We start from the raw sequence: 21,554 nt of genomic DNA, 5'->3' as shown, positions 1-21,554 counted from the left end.
TAAACTGACAATCCAACATTCATGCACACTTCAAACCTCTTGTCCAAACCTGCAGAGTCGAGAAATTGAGCTCTAACCTCTCTCTCCCTATTTCTGTCACTTCATGCGAACAAACATGTACAAATACTTAAGACTACCGAAACATCACAACCCCTGTTAGTAAATTAGGCACTTGTCCTCCAGGCACAACTTGCATTTCACCGTGATGTCGTTCTTGTCCTTTACGCCCAAAAATTCAAAATAATGGGAATATTTCCACAAAGTTAACGCTCTCCTTTCTGACATCTACGCGTCCTGAGTACTTTGTAACCCCAACACTGTACATCTGTGCTTTAGCTCTTACTTTTCTGAAGATAAAGGTGAAGAAAGTGACTCTGTGTTCGAATACGGCTTAACGCTGAACAGACATACATGTTTCTGGAAACATCAGTATGTTTCACCATTTTCTGGCTCCCATGATGACGACTTTTGCATTACTTCGGGCGTGGTCCAAGGAAGAAGCAACACTTTTAATTTTCGTAGAAACTATTTCCTCTCAACTGGAGCACAACCTTCAAGCTCAGAGTCAGAGGGAAGGGATGTCAACAAGGGTCTTCACAAGTATGGAAGTGTGAAGTGGGTGTGTCGTCAAATTAAAGGGAAATGTTGTTACTCGATATAATTCCTAAAGGAATTTGATTTCTCCGTCATGTTTGATTTAACTTAACTATTTAATTTCCATCATTTGATCAAATATCCCCTAAAACTATCACTTGGAAGCTGTAGACAACGTTCACTGATCCTCTACTTTAATATCTTTAACAACATTCATGAGAGCAATGCAAATGAAATACTGCAGATGCTATAAAGCTGCTCCATCTGTCTCCATCTAGTTGACATCCTTTGGGAGTGTTTATAATTTGATTATTTACAATGTGCTTGATTCTAAAACACAACTCAAACCTCATATGTAGCTTGACATTAACATGACAACATGACAGTCAAGTGAGTATGTACAGTGGCACACAACGTAAAGTTTGATGGAGCATCTGAAGGAGGAAGATGGACTCTGACATCCGTGTGCAGGAAAACCGTGATGATCGTAAAAAGGTGAGTATTATCCTTTGAAAGCAGCTATCAGGTGGGTATCTGACTCTTCACCATCAAGAATTAGGTTTATTTCTCTACTATTAAACCCATAATCTGTGTTGGTAAAAGCAACACAGAAAGTTTTAACTGAATTCCTTCGACCGGCTGACAGCGTGTCAACATGTTATTCTGGAGGTAAACGGCAGCTCAGCAGGTCCAGTAAGCAAAGTTTACCCAGCCTGCCTCTTCCCCCTGCTTGTAAATGGTCAATTAATCTAAATCTCTCAGCGTTTATTGGTCTCCGTTAGCTAAATGAGTGCAGACTTCTCCTCCCTCTCTGGGCTGTAAAATGAAAAGATGGTGTCAGAAAAAGAGACTTGCTGATTGGCACTGACGCCCTGTGTGGCCTTGGAGTAGAGGAGGGAGGTGGAGGGTGGGTTTCTCTGTCAGAGGGGAGTTTTATGAGCCCCTGTAATCACCAGGTGTTAAACTCAACAATTAGGAGCTGCTACTTTGTCGCCGGTTTATAGCGAGAGGCCTAGCGAGCTGCTCAGTCGGCAGGCAGGGGGGAGGACGGTCTGAGCTGAAGGGTGTGGAGAAAAACTGGAATATAAACTATGATGGATCTTTGGTTTGGTCTAAAAATACAGCGACTGCACAAAGTTGCAGCGTTTTTACATGTTGCCAGTGTCTCAGCTTTTATGATCTGCGTCAGTCAGGTGAAAGAAGAAGGGATGTTTTAATCCAGGATCTAAGTCTGAACACGAACTCTTCAATGGATTAAATGAAAAACAATGAAAGGAACGTCCTCCAGCTCAACGCTTAAATTACCGGTGTGCCTCTCAGCTCAGGCCTCGGAGGCGGGAATGTTGTGTAATTAGATGTGTCATTAATTACATGCAGCAGCTCATCAACTGACCGCCTCCAACCTTTCTCACTTCACCTTCTCTCAGGTATGAGTCCAGGTGAGAAATGCTTGTGGTTTTCCAAAACCTTTGCTCCAGGGACCCAAAGTGTTAAATATTTCTTCATGGAGGAATGCAGAGAAGATCAGGAGTTACAGTAAATCTTCAAGTTCAAGACAAGACACTAAATACTCCAACACAGTGTTTCCTGTCCATTCCTTTTCCGTCAGTCCCGTCATCCTCTGTCTGCTTTTATCTATCATTTATGGAGAGCCGCCTGTGTTTTTCTTTTATCTGTTGGCTTCACAGGATACAAGTATTTAAGCTTTTTCTGGACATGTGTAGGCAAGCTGTTCTAGCTAAGTTATTTTGATTCTGATGATGAGAATATCAAAGGAAACCGATAAAATAAATGGTCTGAAAGATGTTTTGGGCTTTGTCTTTTGTCTCTGGCAGTGTTTCCCTGCTCCAACACAGCTGATTCAGATGATCAGCTCGTTATCAACTTCTGCTGAAGCCTGATAACGATACATTCATTTGAATCAGGTGTGTTGGAGCAGGGAAATGCCTAAAACATGCAGGGCAGGGGGGCAGAGGACCAGGATCGAAAAACAAAAGGTATAAAACTTCCAGATTTAGCACGAACCCTCAGGTCTGACCTTTGCACCAATATAATTTTCATTTTTACTTGGGTTAATAGTCTTTGCATCATCAGTTAAAGCTACTACAAAGAGTTTTTAACTGGTAAAAAGTCTCAATTTAATACTGAAAAATAAGCAAACGAGACCATCAGTGAGGAGATTAACTGTTTATTTAGTCTTTCTTGACACCTGCTACTGGGTCTGTGTGCAGACTGGCAGGCAAAGTTATAGTAAGTAATAAGTCAGCTGGTTAAAAAGATTTTTCTTTTCAATAATTTTATATTTGACATTATATTTAATGGTTTTGATGATGGAAACACGACCACTTTAGTCCACAGGAGCCTCCAAAATCAACAAAATATCAAAATTTCTTGTAGCAGCTTTGATCTGCAAATCAATGTTTGGTTGATTTGTTGTAAAAGCAGAAGATAATGTCAGAATAACAGAAAATCATGAAAAATTTGAAATAAAATCCTCTTGCCTTTAAATTAAAACTCTTATATTAATAGTTTCGGATTAATCATTTTAGGGAGTGCCCAAAAACTGACAAAGCTGAAGTTACAACATGTCTAAAATCCTTTTTATCTTTGAGTATGTCGAAAATGCCGATCCCAGAGGCTTCCTCCGCTGACCTCTGCTTATCTAACCTCACCTCACCTGGCCTGACCCGCCCGAACCTTCCTCACCTGATCCTCCTCCCTCAGGTGACACTGCTCACACACACACACCTGACAACCAAAGGTGCTGTGAGTTAAAATCACCTCAGAGCAAACAGATCCTTCTTCCCTGACTGCTTTAAAGACAAAACATCTTTTTAAATTCACTCACATTCATGATGTAACGCTGACAGCTGTAAAGGTTTTTAAAAATAAAGGTTTTCCAGTACAGGGTCATATTCCCAAACTGCAAAACGAGAACTATTTTCCTGTAGTGCTGCTCCGATTTGTGTGAATATGTGGTGTTGATCTGTCAGAAACGAGGCGCAGGTGGTCATGGCTGTCCAGCTGAGCTCTCCTGGGAGAGATCTCAGGTCACAGAGGTCAGAGGTCAGCGTCTATATGTTTGCACATGTGCACCGCCACATACTCCAGCGTATTGTAGTCTGTAGGTAGGTGAAGGTACGTGTGCATAAGAATGTGTGTGTAACTGATACGCTGTCATCAGTGTGTACAGACCCACAGCTGCAGGGCGGCTGATTGGTCCTTTGGGAGGACAACGGAGGAGCTTTTTGTCCCGTCGAACAGAGAACACACTCACACTCAACGCTCGTCTTTTTGGCTTTTTTAAAACAAAAGTTGGAGGGTAAGCAGCGGCATCCATTGAGAGATGGGAAGGATTTCTGAGAAACGTGGTCCTCATTTGGAAACATCTGACTGAAGTTACAGGAACTATTTTTGTCCTCAGCAATGGAAAAGGACACAAATGTGACAGGGCGGGTATTTCTTCACTTTCACATTATAGGTGGCCATTACTGTTGTTATTAGACATTTGTATTACCACTTTATTTCCAGCCCTATGATACCTTTCCTAAGCTATGTGCGCAAATGAGTTAGCAGTGCTCTACAGCTGCTGGCATATCTTCTCTTGTTCTTGGAGGGTTTTTGGTTTGGGGAACACAAACACGCCTTAATGGAAATGTTTTAAGAAAAAAATGATTAAGATGATTTAAGACTGGGTCTGAAAAAACCCCTCACATTACCTGATAATCTGGGCTGAATTTTGGTAAAAATCAATGTCCCAGATCAGATTTCTCATCCAGTTGTCGGGAAGGGCGAAACGGGATTAAATCGGCCCAAAACTCCCGAAAAAGCCCTAAAAAGCAGCCGGCTCAGTGAATTGAATAAGTGGAAGTCATGCCCATAATTTACAGTATCACAGAGCTAGAAAGAAGATGGCTTAGAAAAAGGCTTCAGTGCTTTAAATCTCTTTACTCAAACAGATCTCATATCTGAAGAATATGAAAGAAACAAAAAGTTTCTCTGTCGGGAGGTGAAAGTCTGATACCTAACAAAGTGACAAGACTGAGGCATTAAACCCAAAAACCACCTCACATCACACACACACACACACACACGGACACACACATACTGTACATGAAATACAGGTAACCAAACCACAGCAGCGTAATCAGACATGTGAAAGACGCAGTGAGCAGGGCAGAGCTGCAGAGTTCGGTATGGAAGCACTTTGAGCTCTCGGCCTGAGTGGTGAACCGTGTAGTTTCGTGGTGCCACACGTCTTTCCTGTGTTGGTTTATGGATGTGTGGCGACATAAGTGATTCCAGGCGTGTGTGGTAGCGCCGTGACGCAGATGCAGCCAAAGAAAACTCTTCAGACAGACGTGTGTGTGTGTGTGTGTGTGTGTGTGTGTGTTCATAAACCTGTTTGTGTAGTTGTTGTTCCAGATTGTGAAAGTGACATTTTGTTTGTATATTGGGTCAAAATATTTGCTCTTTTGATTTTTCTTAATTTTTAAATTTGAAGAGCTGTAAACACTTTAATTCTGGACAGATTTACAGAGTGATACAACTGTTTAGAGGAGGAATAAATAAATACGATTAAAAAAAACATATTCCAGCCTTTCGCTGCTTAATTGCTTTTGTGTGTGGATCACTATGTTCGTGCATTTATAAGAGCAACCCACGCTCTCCTTTTTTCCCCTTGAATTGCAGTCATTATGTCCATTAATTACCTGTGAAATGGCTCTCAGGCAGAGGCAGGCTTGCTGCATTCAGGCTGCCAGCAGGCGATTTGGGTTGGCGTCGAGCCACCGGGCCAAATATCCAGGGCAACGCACGCATACACATTTAGATTTTAAACTTCAGCCCATTAGCACATATCCCACATTGATTTATTGTGACTAAAACAATGGGGAAACCCTCTTTTCACCGGGACAGCTCAGTACATTCATCTTGTAATAGAAAGTGAAGAGAAAATTAGGGAGAAAGAAGAAATGAGCCGTGGGTTATTCCTCAAAGTACTAAAAGGATTATTCTGGTCTATTTTCAACGTTTTAACCATCATGTCTACATGTTATAAGGACATTGTACTCACCCGAGTAAGTACAGTTACTCAAGTACTGTACTCAAGTACAGTTTGGAGGTACATGTACTTGAACGTTACTTGAGTATTTCCATTTTGTGCTACTTTTTTACTTCTACTCCACTTCAATTCAGAGGCAAATGCTTTTATTTCTTTACTCCACATTATTTATTTGACAACTTTATTAGTCATATTTCAAATTCAGATAAATATTGCAAAATATAAACAACAAATAAATGTATTATTATAGATGAACCTTTTCCAGTCTTCATCCAGCTGGTTTGCCAAACAATAAAAACGCAGCAAAGCAAACAGGCTCACGCCTCAATTTAAAAGTATAGTCTATACATTGTTAAACAGCAAATTATGGAATTATTGTTTAAAGACTATTTATGCAGGAAATTGCATTGTTGTCTGCCACAGTGTCATCAGTCAAATATTAAAATCCTCACACGTAGGGACTTAAAGTGGATGTATGGAAAGGCCTATTACGACTGAAACACATACACACACATGTAAAAACTTGTATCTGAAACTGAGACACGTGATTTAACCCCATAATTTGGGTGAAACCACTTTAATTGACTCAGTCACGAACAAACAAACACACACACACAAACACAAACACACACTTGAGGACGGCCGCGAGCGTTTACTCATTTATACACAGTAGCCGACAGCAAATATGCCTGTGATACTCTGACCACACATGGAGAAACTCTGTGGCTGCAGCTACTTGTGTTTGAAGTTTCACACACACACACACACACACACACACACACACACACACACACACACACACACACACACACACACACACACACACACGCATACACATAGATGAAGAGTTTAATTCAAACAATGATGGCTTCCAAAAATCACTGGGTCTCAGAGTAGATTAAAGTAGATTTGTACTTTCTCTCAGGGTTAAACAGATTTAAGAGTGAAGACTCTACAAACAAACGTACAGCTTTAAATATTAAAGCAACATTATGTTGAAATTGGCATTTTGGGCCATTTGGCGCCCCCCACAGTTTCTGAGTACAAATCCCAGGTCTGTAACAATTTGTCAGATGTAATGTAGATGATAACTACAAACAAAACTCACTATGTCATCACAATGTTGTGTGCATAAAACTTTCTATGTTGAAGTAAACATGTATGTAACTCTGTGATCCGACCCTCTCACTGAAGTTACATAGTGCAGAAACAAGTGATGGGCGGGCGGAGTGGCTGAGACAGAGACAAACACGGCTGGAGTTGCCCCGACCTCCCGTCAAATATTTGTTTTCGCCACAATCACGGCTGGAATTTGTCCCGAGGTCGACATAAAAAAAATCCAGTGGTGCCACGCTTACAAATGTTAAAACGGCAAAGGTCCCTCGTCAAAGTATCTCGTTGTTTCACACTTAGAAATGTTGAAACGCGGTCTTGAACTGCAGCCGACGTCTGTAACTCCAACACCGTCCCCTCCACCTCCTGATATGACAGTCAGCTCATAAACATGTCATGTGAACGTGATATGGCATCAATAAGGTACGTAGCCTGGGACATAACAGAGGTTTGCTGAAACATTAACAGCCAACATTTTATCGTGGCGACTGTGCAAAGTACTGGAAACGTGGTGGAAAATGAAAATACCCAAGTAAAATTAATTTAAAAATACACAGTACTTGAATAAAGCTACTTGTAGTAACTCTGCCATTAGCCGGTAAATAAAGGAAGCGAGAGCAAACACAGCTGCACTTCAGTTAAAAAGAGGGTAAATTAACAATATGGCATCACTTCCTCTGTCCTTCATCATATTTCACATGATATAATTCACTTTCCTGAATTTACATTATAATGCTGGAGTGTACTTTTGTCTCTAGAGTGGTCGGGCCCCTCCCAGCATGCAGTGCAGTGAGGCCCCCAGCAGCATGCATCCTCTCAGTGAAAGAGCAGCCAGGTGGAGAGGCCCATTCACTGTAAACTGACCTTGACAGAGTTTGATTGAATCCCCGCTTCCTCTCGCTGCTTCCCTCCCTGCCGCCCAGACCGCAGGAGTCTCTCCCCCCTCTCCTCCTCCTCCTCCATCTTTCATTCACCTCCTCTGACTGACACGTCCAATCAATGTGCTTTTTGTTCCCAGCTTGAGAAGTTTCTGTCCCTGCGTTTCTCCTCTGTCCATCTTGTTTATCTCCCCTCTCAGCTTTTCTCTCCCTCTCACTACTTTCTCTCCCACAACAGGATGAAGATATTTGTCACGCTCTGCTGATTCCCGCCAACGTCCTTTTTCCCTCTCTCTCCTTGTATCCCTCTGTTTCCTGCCCGTCTCTCTGTCTTCCTCTCCCTCCTCCGAAGGATGAAGACGTCTGTTGCACACGACTGCTTCCTCTCTCTAATCTGACGTCACATGTGCTTTTTTTTTATGTTCAAACAAAAGGAACGTTCTTAATCTTGAGTTTAAAAGAAAAAAGAGTATTTCTTTTTTTAGTATTACTAAAATGTATCCAGTATTACCTTTTTAAACGTGAAGGAACGTGCTGAGTTTAGGATTTACTGATCTTATACACTGTACGTGGCTGTTTTGTGAAGTAAATTGGTAAAATTCAAAGATTATCTGATAAAAAATTAGAAGAAAAGTATGAGAAAACGTTTTTATGTCTTTATGTGACAGTAAATTTTCTGTTTTCTGGGTTTCGATGGGTCATTTTTGCACCAATTAAATCATCTACCACGGACAAGCGGATGATTTTGGTGCTTGTGTCCTCGTGATTTAATGAGTTAGCGGGCCGAGAGGTCAATCTCCCAGCGAAAAGTAGTAATTCAGACGGACAGTGGGAAAGTTTGGGTTCTTTATGTCTCCCTGAGGCCGCTCCTTTGGCTCCATGTTATCATTCTATGGGAGCCTGAATGTCGGACTCTCATTACGTTTATCTGTGTTTCTCAGTCTGTGCAGCCCTGAAATAGAGAATGATAAACAGACATGATGAACAACACCGTACCTCAAGGCTCCTCTCGGTTGCAGGTGATGTCATTGCTCAGCTTCTCTGCCAAAATACATTTGTAATGAATCTGACAGCATGGATGGATGGATGCTCAGAAAACAAACTTTGTGTAGCTGAACATATTTTTCTGTTCTTGTATACTTCATGCTGCAACTCTGATTCAAGTTTTGTAAACGGTAAATAAAAACAGAATCCAGTCATTTGCAACCGACAACGGTTTTCCAAAGTGTTCCCGAACCCATGTAGTAAAATCCTTTATCCTGTTCTGATTTCTGGAAATTTAGGTTCAAGGTAAGCTTATTGTTATTTTTAGGATTTAAAAAACAAAACAGTGTTTGAGTCCTTTTCGTTCTGCTTTTACTTTTATGCAAAAGTAATGCTGCAGAAGACCTGTAACTGCCCCTATTAGCTGGTAAACACAATAGGTCCACATCATATGGTCTTACATGATCCAGGTTATTACATAATAACAATATCATTAAAATTGAACACTTAACACTTGTTTTTCTAAGGAAATATTCAGGCGCCTGGCAAAAAAACGCCATTTTGTCACCTCAAAATGCCCCTGCTTGAGAGTAACAGTAGGAAAACCCATTCTAGCTCTTTATTTCCTTATTTGCACTTACTTATACACTTAATAGTCAAGTGCTTGGGTGGAAAAACAGCCTATTCAAAGAGCAAAATGCATAAAACTATATAAAATTGTATAATTTCTTTAGTTTAGGGTCTTTTAAAACAGATACAAATAAATATTACTGGATTTCAAATCTGATTGGCTGCATGATGCATCAATCATCTAGAGGCGGCTGTGTAAGTGGCTCAGGAGAGAGGAGAAAGAAGAGAGAGTGGGTCACTTTTCTACACGATCATTCGTAGGCATAGAAGCTCATTTCTGCTCAAATGAAGCTGTCAATGAAATTGCTGCCATCTCAGGATCTCCGGAGGATTTAGACAGTCAAGTGTTTCACAAAACGGTGAACCTCGCCCCATCCTTACTTGTGAACGACTGAGCCTTTCAAGGATTCGATACATAAATGACAGATTTATCCATCTTCCTGTGATCATGGTCTGAGTCAAAGCTCCACCAGTGGGAAGTAAGGTAGGGGGGAGATGACAGGAACATGACAGTGAAAAGTGTGAGGGGTAAACCTGATCCCTGACGACAGATGAGGACAGAAGGTGACTGTGTTTAAAAGCAGAGAAGTACTTTAATGACTTAAGAAGGTTCATCTTCCTCGGCATCATGACAGATTAATTTTTTCAGTCTAAAGATTCTTTAAATATGTCTTTGTTGTTGGGATGAAGCAGATGGCAAATTGTACGATTTAATCACACTGGTGTCCTATGTGCATTTACTGGCCACAGAGCTCCTCTGTTCATATAAAAGGCAGCATTGACACATTAATCTAAAGTGTGAAATCAAACTGACCTGGATCAGACAATCTGTACATTTTTCTGTCTGCGTGAGATGTGAAGCATACTGCTTGATAATGGCAGCTTCTGTTTTGTATATGCAGACTCACTGATCACGAGGACCACGTGTTAATGATCCAGTTACAGATCGGGAACATGCAGAAGGCTTCAATTTACAGAGGCTAACACTGCTGATAAGTCTCAGACAAATACATTTAAAATCAGTGTAAACTGTTCCACGTGTCTAATAAATAGTTTTAGATCTACAGGTGCTGCAGCTTGTTTTTCAGAATACGAGATTTTAGATGAAGCTGGACAGTGTTGCCAAAAAACTCTTTCAGATCTCTACAGGTACAAGATCTTTTGTAAAGTCTCTGCCTCTCTCTCACACACTATCTATGTCACTGTTTATCTCTCTGGCCCATCTCTGTCTCTCTTTACATGGCTAATAGAGCATGAAGCCTCACAGGTGTACACGATCTCTAACAGCCTGGAACAGAGTTTCAATCCTCTCAACAAACCAGCGAACTGCTCAGTGAAAAAAATCTACTCACTAAGGATTGGTCTGGTTCCATGCAAATACCCAAACCAACAATGAATTGGTCCTACAAGTGTTTCCATAGCTTAATCCTCACTACAGCAGTAGGTGTGTGACTGAGCTAACAAGCTAACAGCAGATAAAGTCATAAACGTACCACAGAGTTCAACAGGTAGCCAATTCTTACATACTGCACCTTTAAGATAAAGACAAGGATTAAATCTTTAGTAGGTACGAAAGTGTAAATACAGATGTCACAAATGAATTAAAATCATTATCATTTATAGATTACATCCTCTAGTCAGTAACTATTAATAGGCCCAATTTCATCTGGAAGAGTCGACCAATCAGGGCCCGGTATCTCAGTTGAGAAACTTTAATAATTTAGGAGAAATAGAAAAATATCCACATTTCCCCCTGAGCACTCTCAAATCATTCCAGCCTTCACATGTCCCCTAACATAATAGCACATGTTATCTTTATGTGTTGACAAATCATATCTCTTCCCTTCCTTTATGACGTAAGCGACGTTAACGTCCGTGTGTGTTTGTGTTGTGTTTCGGCTGCTCTCGGCCTCCTCTGTCAGTCCTGTTGTTCAGAGTTTGTATCCCAGCAGCAGGCTCGTCTGCAGCTGCTGGAACAGGCCCGCTTATCAAAAAGGGCATGTGTCCCTGTGATGTGGCCCTTCAGGCCGCTATCAGGGGAGGAGAGCCGACCCCTGGCCACCAGCCAGGACGCCCTTTAGGTGGCCAGCTTTATCAGGTAGTGTGGAGGCGTGGATGGAGAGGAGGGAGGGAGTCAGATACAGCCTTTGTGCTAAAACGCAGGGCACATGATGTCCTACTATGTTTCGTTTATAGTAAACACCACTTAAATTGTTACTGTACGTAAGAATATACTGAATGTTGCACTGAAGTAGACGTAACCTCCCTTTCACTGAGGGAAAACTTTTTATGAGGATCCAGACCTGCAGACACGCTGGTGCTAATTTCTTTTCAGGATTTACCTTTGAGGAAGTGAGATCATTTGTTTTAGGACACATTTTTCACACAAAGTTGGAGCAATAAAAAAAGAAAGCACTGAGCTGCAAGACAAAATCTTGGAAAAGCGATACTAAACCATTGAAAAACAGACAACTGCCCCTGAAACAGCTCCTGTCCTGTCGGTGCGACTGTAAAGCCCTGATCATAGAGAGACTCTTAGCTTTACTCTGGGCAGAATCACGTGGTGCGTCTGTGGAGCGGGGCTGATTGTGCAGCTGAGCAATCACATGTAATGAATTGAAAAATCATAGCTTCTCTGTGCCCTGCACTGTAACATTGAAAATATTCCAGCTTCTTAAAACTGCTTGAAAATTGTGACGTACAGCGCAAGAGAGGAAACGCCAATGGAAAACAATGGTTGTGCAGCTAACGCAACACATCTCGAGTGGACGTAAAGAAATCAGACTTTTGCGGATTAACATGAACACTTGGACAATCTAAAGGTGCACTATGTAGATTTGGGGAAGAAATTTTAATCAGAAAAGAAAATTAAATAAACAAACTTTCTTTGTTTTAAGACTTAATAAACAAATCGACCTTAAAGGACAACACAGTTTCATACTGTTTTACTTTGTTTATATGTGGCGGACCCTGCCACCTTTCTAGCTTCAAACAGTGTTCTGGGAACCTTATTTTCCTCTGAGAACAGCTTGTTTATTCAGTTATGGAAAAGATAAATATTTCTGAGTTTGTATCATTACCTGATTAATATTGTAAAGATTAAAATTCTGAGTTTAGATTTCTTCTCCAAAACTACATAGTGCCCCTTTAAGTACAGTAATCGCAGGATCGTGAGAGATTCGTCAAAAAAGAGACTTAAACAAACTGTAACCCTGTTGTGAAATGTGAACTATATTCATTTGCATCATTTTGAGTGTGAAATTGATCCACCAGTCTATAGGTAGTGGGAAATTCAAGAGGGAATGAAAAGAGTTGTACACTTTGCGAAACAATCCAACTAAACAGTGCGTATTGATTTATAAACCAGCTCCATATCTAAGTCCATTGACTCAAAATAACTTCCTGCGAGTTGCTGTATTACATTCTGGTCCCAATCTGGACATGAAACCAAGGGAAAACACACCAAAGAAGGACGATCATGATATTTGGTATAATCAATGATTTGGAGCCTTTTGACTCCAGAGATTTGAGTAGATGAGTTTGGTTCCTCTCTTGTTTCCTGTATTGATAATTCTCTGCCAGCAGTGTGAGAGATAAACCAGAAGAGGTCTGCTACTCACAGAGATAAGCTGTGGTATGTCCAACACACACACACACACACACACACACACACACACACACACACACACACACACACACAGCTCTGGGCGCTGATAACACTTGGCTCTTTGATGTGGCTCCTGGAGGGAAGAAACAGTGATTGAGAAGGAAAAGAGAATAGAGTGATTGAGAGGGAGGGAAATTGGGAGAGATTACAGGAATAGCTTCAGGGATGTTGTTTTGAGCTTCGTTACAGACGCCTCAGCCTCTCTCTCTCTCTCTCTCTCTCACACACACACACACACGTTACAATTTAATCCTTATCAGTCCGCCTTCATCTTCTCTCCTTTTGGATGGAAATGGAGTCTGCACAAACAGCTGCTTCATACAAACTTTTGGGTAGTTTTGGCCAGAAGCCTCTCCATCAGGCTGCTGTCAATAAAGACAAATCAAAATTCAGATAAAGTAAGCTTCTTCTTCTTCTTCTTCTTCTTCTTATTTTTCTTCTTCTTCTTCTTCTTCTTCTTTATCATCTTCTCCTTCTTCTTCGTCTTCTTCCATTTTAGTCTTCTTCTTCTTCTTCTTCTTCTTCTTCTTTGTTTTTCTTTTTCTTCTATTACATAATTATGCAAAATATAAATATATTAACTACTGTCGCCAGAGCTATACTTTCTGAAGAAACAAGGTTTAAAAAAAAAACAGCGCAACTCCACCACCTCAGAAGTAGGTAAGCAAACATGACACCGTGATGTGAAGTTGAACGTTTCCGTTAGTTCAGCTGACCCACTTCGCCTCTCAGATACGACCTAATTTTTTACATATTTCTCAGGTTTGTGTTGTCATACAGTTTCCATAGCGACACCTCACATACACAGTCCAGGGTTCAGGGTCAAATTTAAAGCAGCATCAGGGCGATCACTTTAGCTACAGCTCATTTTCTTACATCCAGGCGAGCAGGTGACCACGTAACGTAGGTTTTCAATAATCCTTAAAAACAACGATGAGCAGTTTCATCATCAGTACAGTCCTGTCTGCAGGTTTGGGTATGAAGTCGTTACGTCTCTTCATGGATCTTTTGTTTCCTCGTTATCTTTGAGTAACGTGTCAAACATCAAAGAGGAAATAGTTCCTCATTATGCTGCAGGTATCTAAAGCAATGAAGGAATTCACCTGCACGTCAACCATTAATGACCATCATTCCTCTGATTCTTCAAACTGCTTTAAAACTGTGAGATGATTCATTCCCATACCAGCAGATAAAGGAGTAACTCCCCCCACACACACACACAAACACACACACACACACACACACCTTCCTACAGGATGTTATACTGTGAAATTTGAGTATGACATGAGAAAAAAGAGGAGGAAGAAAGGGGGAAGTGTGTGTGTGTGTGTGTGTGTGTGTGTGTGTGTGTGTGTGTGTGTGTGTGTGTGTGTGTGTGTTTGCTTCCTGTTGGATGTTATGCTGTGACCTCTGAAGATGAACCTGGGGTGAGTGTAGAGGCTTCTCAGTGCATCCTGACGCTAATACGATGCCTCTGTTTGTCTTGTGCGTGCATGTGTGGCTAAAGAAACCCTGATAAACCCGATTGCGGAGTGTGTGTGTGTGTGTTTGTGGAGTGTGTCCGTATGTGTTGAGTGTGTGTCTGACTCTCTATCTGCACGCACCACTGAAGTATCCAGATAAACGAACGTCCAGTTGGAGAAGCGGCTCTTCGTGCTTGAGTGGAAGGAAGTACTTCAGCAGACTGATAGTGAGAGTGTGTGTGTTGATTTCAAATCAAAAATCCCTTGACACACTGTTTATGACTTCCACGGTAGGAAACAAACACCAGATACAAGTCTAACACTGTGTGATATTGAGCAATGTGTGCATTATTTGCATTTCCTCCTTCCCCTCCATCTTCTCCTCCTGCGCTGTCGCTGTCTCTCCTGGCAGGAAAAACAAACTTGACCCCTGCATCCTGGCGAGAGGTGACCTCCCCACCTCAGCAACCCCTAAACACACACACACACACACAGAAAAAATATAAAGACTTTTGCATTTAGACTTTTCAGAAAAGGAAAGGAAGTAGAAGCAGTGCTACTGTATGCGGGGTAAAGAGAGGAAGAGGTGGAGGAAGGTTGAGAGACTTGGCCAATTGGAGTGGATGGAGGAGAGGGTGGAGGTAGAGGAGGAGGAGGAGGAGGAGGACACGGAGCAGCAGCAGCAGCAGCAGCAGCAACCACACATGGTCCCAATTTCACGGTTGTGGATGGAGGAGAGCCGGCGGATGCGGGGGCAGGAACAGGCCTGCAATCTGGAGACATTAATACCTCAGTAATAGTCACATTCACTTCCACAACCAGGAAACTACTGACCTACTGTGTGTGTGTGTGTGTGTGTGTGTGTGTGTGTGTGTGTGTGTGTGTGTGTGTGTGTGTGTGTGTGTGTGTGTGCGTGCATGCATGTGTGTGTGTGTGTTAGTGCTCTACAATGCAAATTCTTCACTCCTTCCTTCCAGCAAACACACACACCCTCTGTAACCAAATTTCAGCTGCTTTTTTCTGCAGCTCTCTCTCTCTCACACACACACACACACACACACACACACACACACACACACACACACTTGCGCTGAGACAGAGCAGACCATAACAGAGTAGTAAAAGGCAGCAGGGCAGAGCAGGACACCAAGTGGCTGACTTCCTGTGCCTCCTGTTCTTCCTGAGCTCTTAATGAGACCTGTTACAGTAAACCACCACCTCCTCTTTCAGTCCATCTCTCCTCTCCTCCACCCATCCACAAGCTTTCCTCTCCCTCTTTCTCTCCCTCATTCCTCATTTCTTTTTTTCCCCCCTTTCTTTTCCAGGAAACAGGGAACATTTTACCGCAGAATGAGTCTTTTTACTTTGGATGCTTTAAGTATATTTTGCTGACAACACTTGTACTTTTACTTAGGTGTTTTTGAAAGCAGGACTTTTGTTTGAGTTTTTTCTTTTTCTTTACTGTTGCTCAAGTAAAGTATCTGCACTGCAATTGGTTGCTGCAAATAACCAAGGTAAATCAAGGTAGCAGTCCAACAAAACCTGTTAAAAGTCTGGTAAAAGTACAACTTCTATACTAGTAACAGTGAGAAACTCAGGCTCTGAAATGTACTCACAGTATGTAAGAGGTAAGAGGTTAAAGTAAGATGTTGTCTGTCATCGTCTGCAACGTTGCCTGGTTCAGTTTCATCCATGTTGCTGCCTTTTCTCTCCATCCGACTCTCCCTCTCTGTCTGTTTCCATCTTGTTAAATCGTTTCGTCTCGCTGCATCTGCCTGTGTGTGATATGCACTGACAGGTTGGAAATCAGTTTTGTGATGTTGAGAAGGCGGTGCACAATGACACAGAATATAAAATAATCCATAATTCGACTCAGAGGCATTCAAACAAAATATATCAAGCCTGTTTTGAAAATGTAAGGAGTAGAAAGTAGAGATATTTGTGTTAAAGGACGTATACCAATAGTTTTAAGTACCAATGACTAATAAATCTATTTAAGCGCTGTGATAAAGTATTTGATTCTTTTCCATTTAAAAGATCTTAATTAAAAAGGTCAAAGTCAGAACAGAGCACAATAAACACCGCTCCTGAAGCGCCTTTAATTCTGTTACTTTGTGACATCACACTACGTCGCCATGTCACACATTTGCATAATATATGCCTAGTGGCTAGTTTAACACGTAAGAATTGATTTAGCACAGCCACTCTGTTGTTGTTCAGGCGTGTCTGAGCTGACCAATCAGAGCAGACTGGATATTTCGGGAGGGCGGGTCTTAAAGAGACAGGAGCTAAAACAGCGTTTCAGACAGAGGGGGGATACAGAGCTGCTGCACTGGACAGTTTGAGAAAACTGAAGTGTTTTTTGAGCATTAAAACATATAAACATATTCTAGTAGTTACATGAAATAAAATAAGGAGACTGAAAATGAGCATAATACGTCTCCTTTAATACATTTGTTTTGCAATGCATTTGTTTAATTCGTACACAGACAGAAATGTTGAACTGACAAGTTGTGGTTTGAGAAAAAGTTATGTGCTGGAACTATTTCTCAACAGTTACAGTCTTGAGGTCGCCAAGTTTGGTGAAGACAAAGACCAAAATTTGGCAAAGAAGCGCTCAGCGGTCAAGAAATAGTTTCAACACAAAACAAAGATTTCATATTCATATTTCTGTTTATGTCCAACTAAACACATGACATACACTGTCAGCATTAGAGGGTCTGGGAAAACAAACAAAAACTGTTTTGCTGAAATGCAAAATGAGTCGGTAATTTTGAATTAATATTATTCTAAAAGCAAATTATGTTTCATTAGTGATGTCGCTGTGAACACCACAACATCTACAGATTGTAATGTGGATGTCAGACTATTTCTTTAAGAGTAGTTGGGCCATAAACCTCTTTTACCAAATATGCTGTCAGACAAAAAAAAATAAAAATCAAGCTGTATTGGGCGCCACAGGAGAACAAGTTTTCTCCAAACATTAGTGGAGATTCAAAGTGTCAGACTTCGAATGGGCCTCTGTTCGTTGTTTGACTTTTAGAAAATTACTTCCACTTAAACACAGAGACACACACATAGACTCATGGTCTCAGTCAACACTCTCACCACTGTGTGTTTGACTGCAGCTCCTGGACTCTACCGGAGTCGTTTCATCACTGTCAGGGCCAGTTTGAAAACGTCCTCTGTCAGGCCACACTTGCTGGAGACGCAGGCTGCTTGAAAGGAGCCACAGACCTGAAGACACGCTGAAAGAGACCCTTGGTATATCAATGGAGCGCTCACTGGTAGAGGAGAGAGGGAAAGATGGAGGGAAGGTGTATATGTATGTAAACGCTGAGAGACGTCAGTAAATCACTTTGATAACATCTGAAGTATTCACCCAGGGAAGAAAACAGCATAAATGTGAACTTGTCTGATTTTTTTTCATCTGTTTAGTGAAACTTACATTAATGATGTCTTGTTGAAAAAGATTGTTGTACTTGATCTCTGCTACATCTCCAGGGGACGCTCTTATGAAAACCAAACCTGTTCAGGTTGCTTCCTGCTTGGAGTGACTATTTTCTTTTGGGTTTTAGCTTGTTAACGGTGAGTTTTAAAGGTAACCACATTCGTTTCAGTCATTTCAAAGGACTAATTTGAAATATTTCTGACAAACATTCTCAACCAATCAGTTGAAATGTCCATTTTTTTCTAGGTCATTTAGCTAACTTTTGTTTTTCTTACCAAAAGTGCATTTTGCCATGTACGACACATTTTCTGCCCCCAAAGGCTTTATTTTTTTCCATGTGTTATTATGAGCAAACTTTTGATAGTTTGGTAAAACATGATATTTTTCTGGAAAACACAGTTCATACCATTTCTTTTCACTTTTTTCTCGTCAAATAAGTTTCAAACAATGATGAAACAATCCCCCATCCCTCTGTGTGATACTGGTGTGCCACAAGGCAGTATACTGGGTCCCTTACTATTTTCTCTGTAGCTTATAAAAAAGATTTCATCTATCTATAAGGCTTCCCAGATAGCAAAATTATTGTGGCCCGGATCTGGTCCACACCAGAAATGTTTATCCGGCTCACATATCGCGTGGAATGATGGCTCTTGGGCGGTCCACTCTTGTTTGCCAGATCTGAACCACAAGCAGACCGAACCACGGCCACATGTCAGCCAAGAGCAAACCGAATTAACCAGAATTAACAGTTCATTTCTATTCTGGTGAGCTGGTTCAGGAGTGGACCACCAACTGCCAAATACAAAACTTATAATTATAGACAAATCCATGTCAGTGTGGTGTAAAATAATAAAAAGCATGATTTGATTGTCTTTTATGTCAATAATAACGAGCCCTCATGGATTCTGCTCCACTCCCTGCAGCTGTGGGACAGTCCTGTCTCGTTTTTTAAATTAGTGTTACGATCAAAGTTTGTGGTGCAGTGTGACAGTATGTCAAAAACTAGATTTTACTGCTGAGGAACTAAGTACAAAATATTTATTTAAACCTGCTTATGTTAATTTTAGGGTGTTTTAATGTATTATGTTTTAATGTTATCTTTGTTATCTTGAGTGCATATTGTCTATAGTTTTACAAGTAAAGCTACACTCACTCCACCGCAGATTTTTATTCTGGATCACTGTTGAAAACTGTACAAATACAGATTTCTGATAAAGCTCATGTATCTTTTTTTGTGTAGTTAAATTGTTCAGCCCATCCTGACTCAAACTGACAGTTAGATTAAGAATTAGGATTAGGGTGAGTTTAAGTATTATAACCTGATGTTTTCATGACCCTCACCCACCTCTTGTCCGTCCCACAGCCTCTCCCCTGTCCCTCGACCGCACACGCTTAGATCTCAGTGTGGTGCTGCTGCGTCAGCCCAGGCCCGTATGGCGTCCTGCATACCGTTGGTTCAGACCACAAAACACACACTCTTCAATGGCTGCCCTTTAATCGAACGACCAACACACACCCACTGGGCTCCGGGCCCGGGCCTTTAATGATCAAAATAGCCTCTGAACACTGAGGGGAGAAGAGGCTGGTGGTGGAAGACGAGCTCTAAAGTTGTGTTTTCACTGTCCGGTTTGGTCAAACCAGGGAAAACATTTGCCTGTCTTCACTTTTATGGGTTTGATCTTATTAAGATTAAAGCCAATCAGCCGCCTGTACACGTCACAGCATTTCTGCGTAGATTGAGATGGTTATATATGTCCTAGACCTGTTTTATAATCAGAAAAGTCATTGAAATCTGACTTTCTACAATATGGGACCTTAAAGTTTAATAAATTTACATCACAGAATTGTGAGAAATGACATTAAAAATCAGTAAGAATCAGAAAACAGAGTCTTTTCTCTGGATCTCTTAGCTGAAGGAGGGTCTCTGTGCGTACTGACCGTCTCTGTTTCCTCTTAAAGCAAACTGCGAGGTGTCAGAGGTCGTTAAGGGCAGTCTGGAGTACAGCTGAATCTCTGTGGCGCTGACACATCCACAAATATTAGAGGAAGATTTGTAGGTCAAACCTGAAAGCCTCGCTGTCTGTGTGGCTTTCACGGAGGGGTAACCTGCTATTTTTCAACGTCTCACAGCTGGATGAATGACATTACTGTGGATACAACACAGTTATCTACCTATCTATCTGTCTATCTATGAAGCAGAGAGGGCAGGGACGTGATAGGAAGGAGGGATTGAAAATACTGAGGGTTTAGAGGAGGGAGCGATGAGGGGGAAGACGTCTGGGTCTAATTTATGGTCCTAATAAATCCCCACTCTTTACCCTCTAACCCCTGAACCAGCCAGGCAGCTCCCTAAAATCTTAATCACTCCCCTGCCGCCGCCCCTCTGTATCCTCATGGGGCGAGAGAGAAAGGGAAAGAGGGCGAACAGTGGCCATATTATTCTGCTGTAAAACCAAATGGCGTCCTTGTAATCACCTGACTGCCCCGTCAGCCAGACAGTCGCTGAAGCAGTCAGCCAATAAGACAGTTGGTTATTCAGTGGCTGGAGGCCTCACTGGATGACTTATAGAGGCGCTTGTAGCTTCAGCACACACACACATTTTTTTTTATCCCAGGTCCATTCCTGCTAGTCTTAATGTGACCAATCAGATTTTACCAGTCCAGTTTGCTCTGTAATTCACAGAGAGTTGCTGGTTTTCTTCCTAATTTGGCGATAGTGACTTGTCAATCGTCTATTTTACTCTAAATGGGATCATAATTTACTAAACTAACACCATGCTGTGTTGAAGAAGACTTGAAACTAGAGATTGAGACCATAAACTCATTAGGAAAGTGTTTACTGAGGTAATAAATCAAGTGAGAAGAGGGGTCATTTTTTCCATATGCTTACATACAATCAGACTTCTTTTTGAAACCAGCTGAGTCGCCCACTTTTCAGACGTGGAGCCTCCATCTCCAAAATACAATCAGCTGTTATTTTGTCTGTTATCGAAGCAACATGACAATCGGCATGAAAGAAGAACTGGACTGTCTCTGGACTCGACGGACAGTTTAACAATTAATAACCTTGTGTTTTTTGTGCCGTCCTGCTCTGCTGACGCTGGCGGTGTGAAAGCCCCCCGACTGGTTAACATCACTCCCTCATAAACACTCTTTCTGGCTGTTTATCTGACTGACTGCGACACTAACTGACCGGCCGGCGTCCTGGATCCTGCTCGTCTGGCTGCCGAGCGGGCCAACCTGTCTGGTTTGCTGCCAGCTTGGCTGACTAACTGGACTCGCTGACTGAGTGACTGACTTGTTTCCTGGCTGGCAGAGTGGCCGTGTCAGAGTAGATTTATGTTGCCTGGCCCTGGTGATAACTCATGTCAGACACACTGAGCTCGACACGGGGGAGCAATAAAAACCACTCACTGTGTTAACCTGTTTTCCCCTGAATTCAGTCAAAACCCTCAGTTGACTGCCGATGCTTTGTTGATGTTTACGTTTTCATTTGTCTTTTTTCTTTCATTTTGCTTTTATCCACAGCGACCCGAACACAAAGGTGCAATAACCTTCAAATTCCTCGCTGCTGACATGTCAGACTGAGTTAAACCAGCCAACACTTGACACATTTTCTTGTTGATGATGCTCTGAGATCTGATTCAACCAACAAGTTCGTTCCAGTGAGGGAGGAGCCACATTTCTCAACCACATGCACCACATAGTAAAT

The sequence above is a fragment of the Pagrus major genome, chromosome 13 (genome assembly GCF_040436345.1).
Source record: "Pagrus major chromosome 13, Pma_NU_1.0".
NCBI lineage: Eukaryota > Metazoa > Chordata > Actinopteri > Spariformes > Sparidae > Pagrus > Pagrus major.
This window is presented reverse-complemented; position numbering follows the sequence as displayed.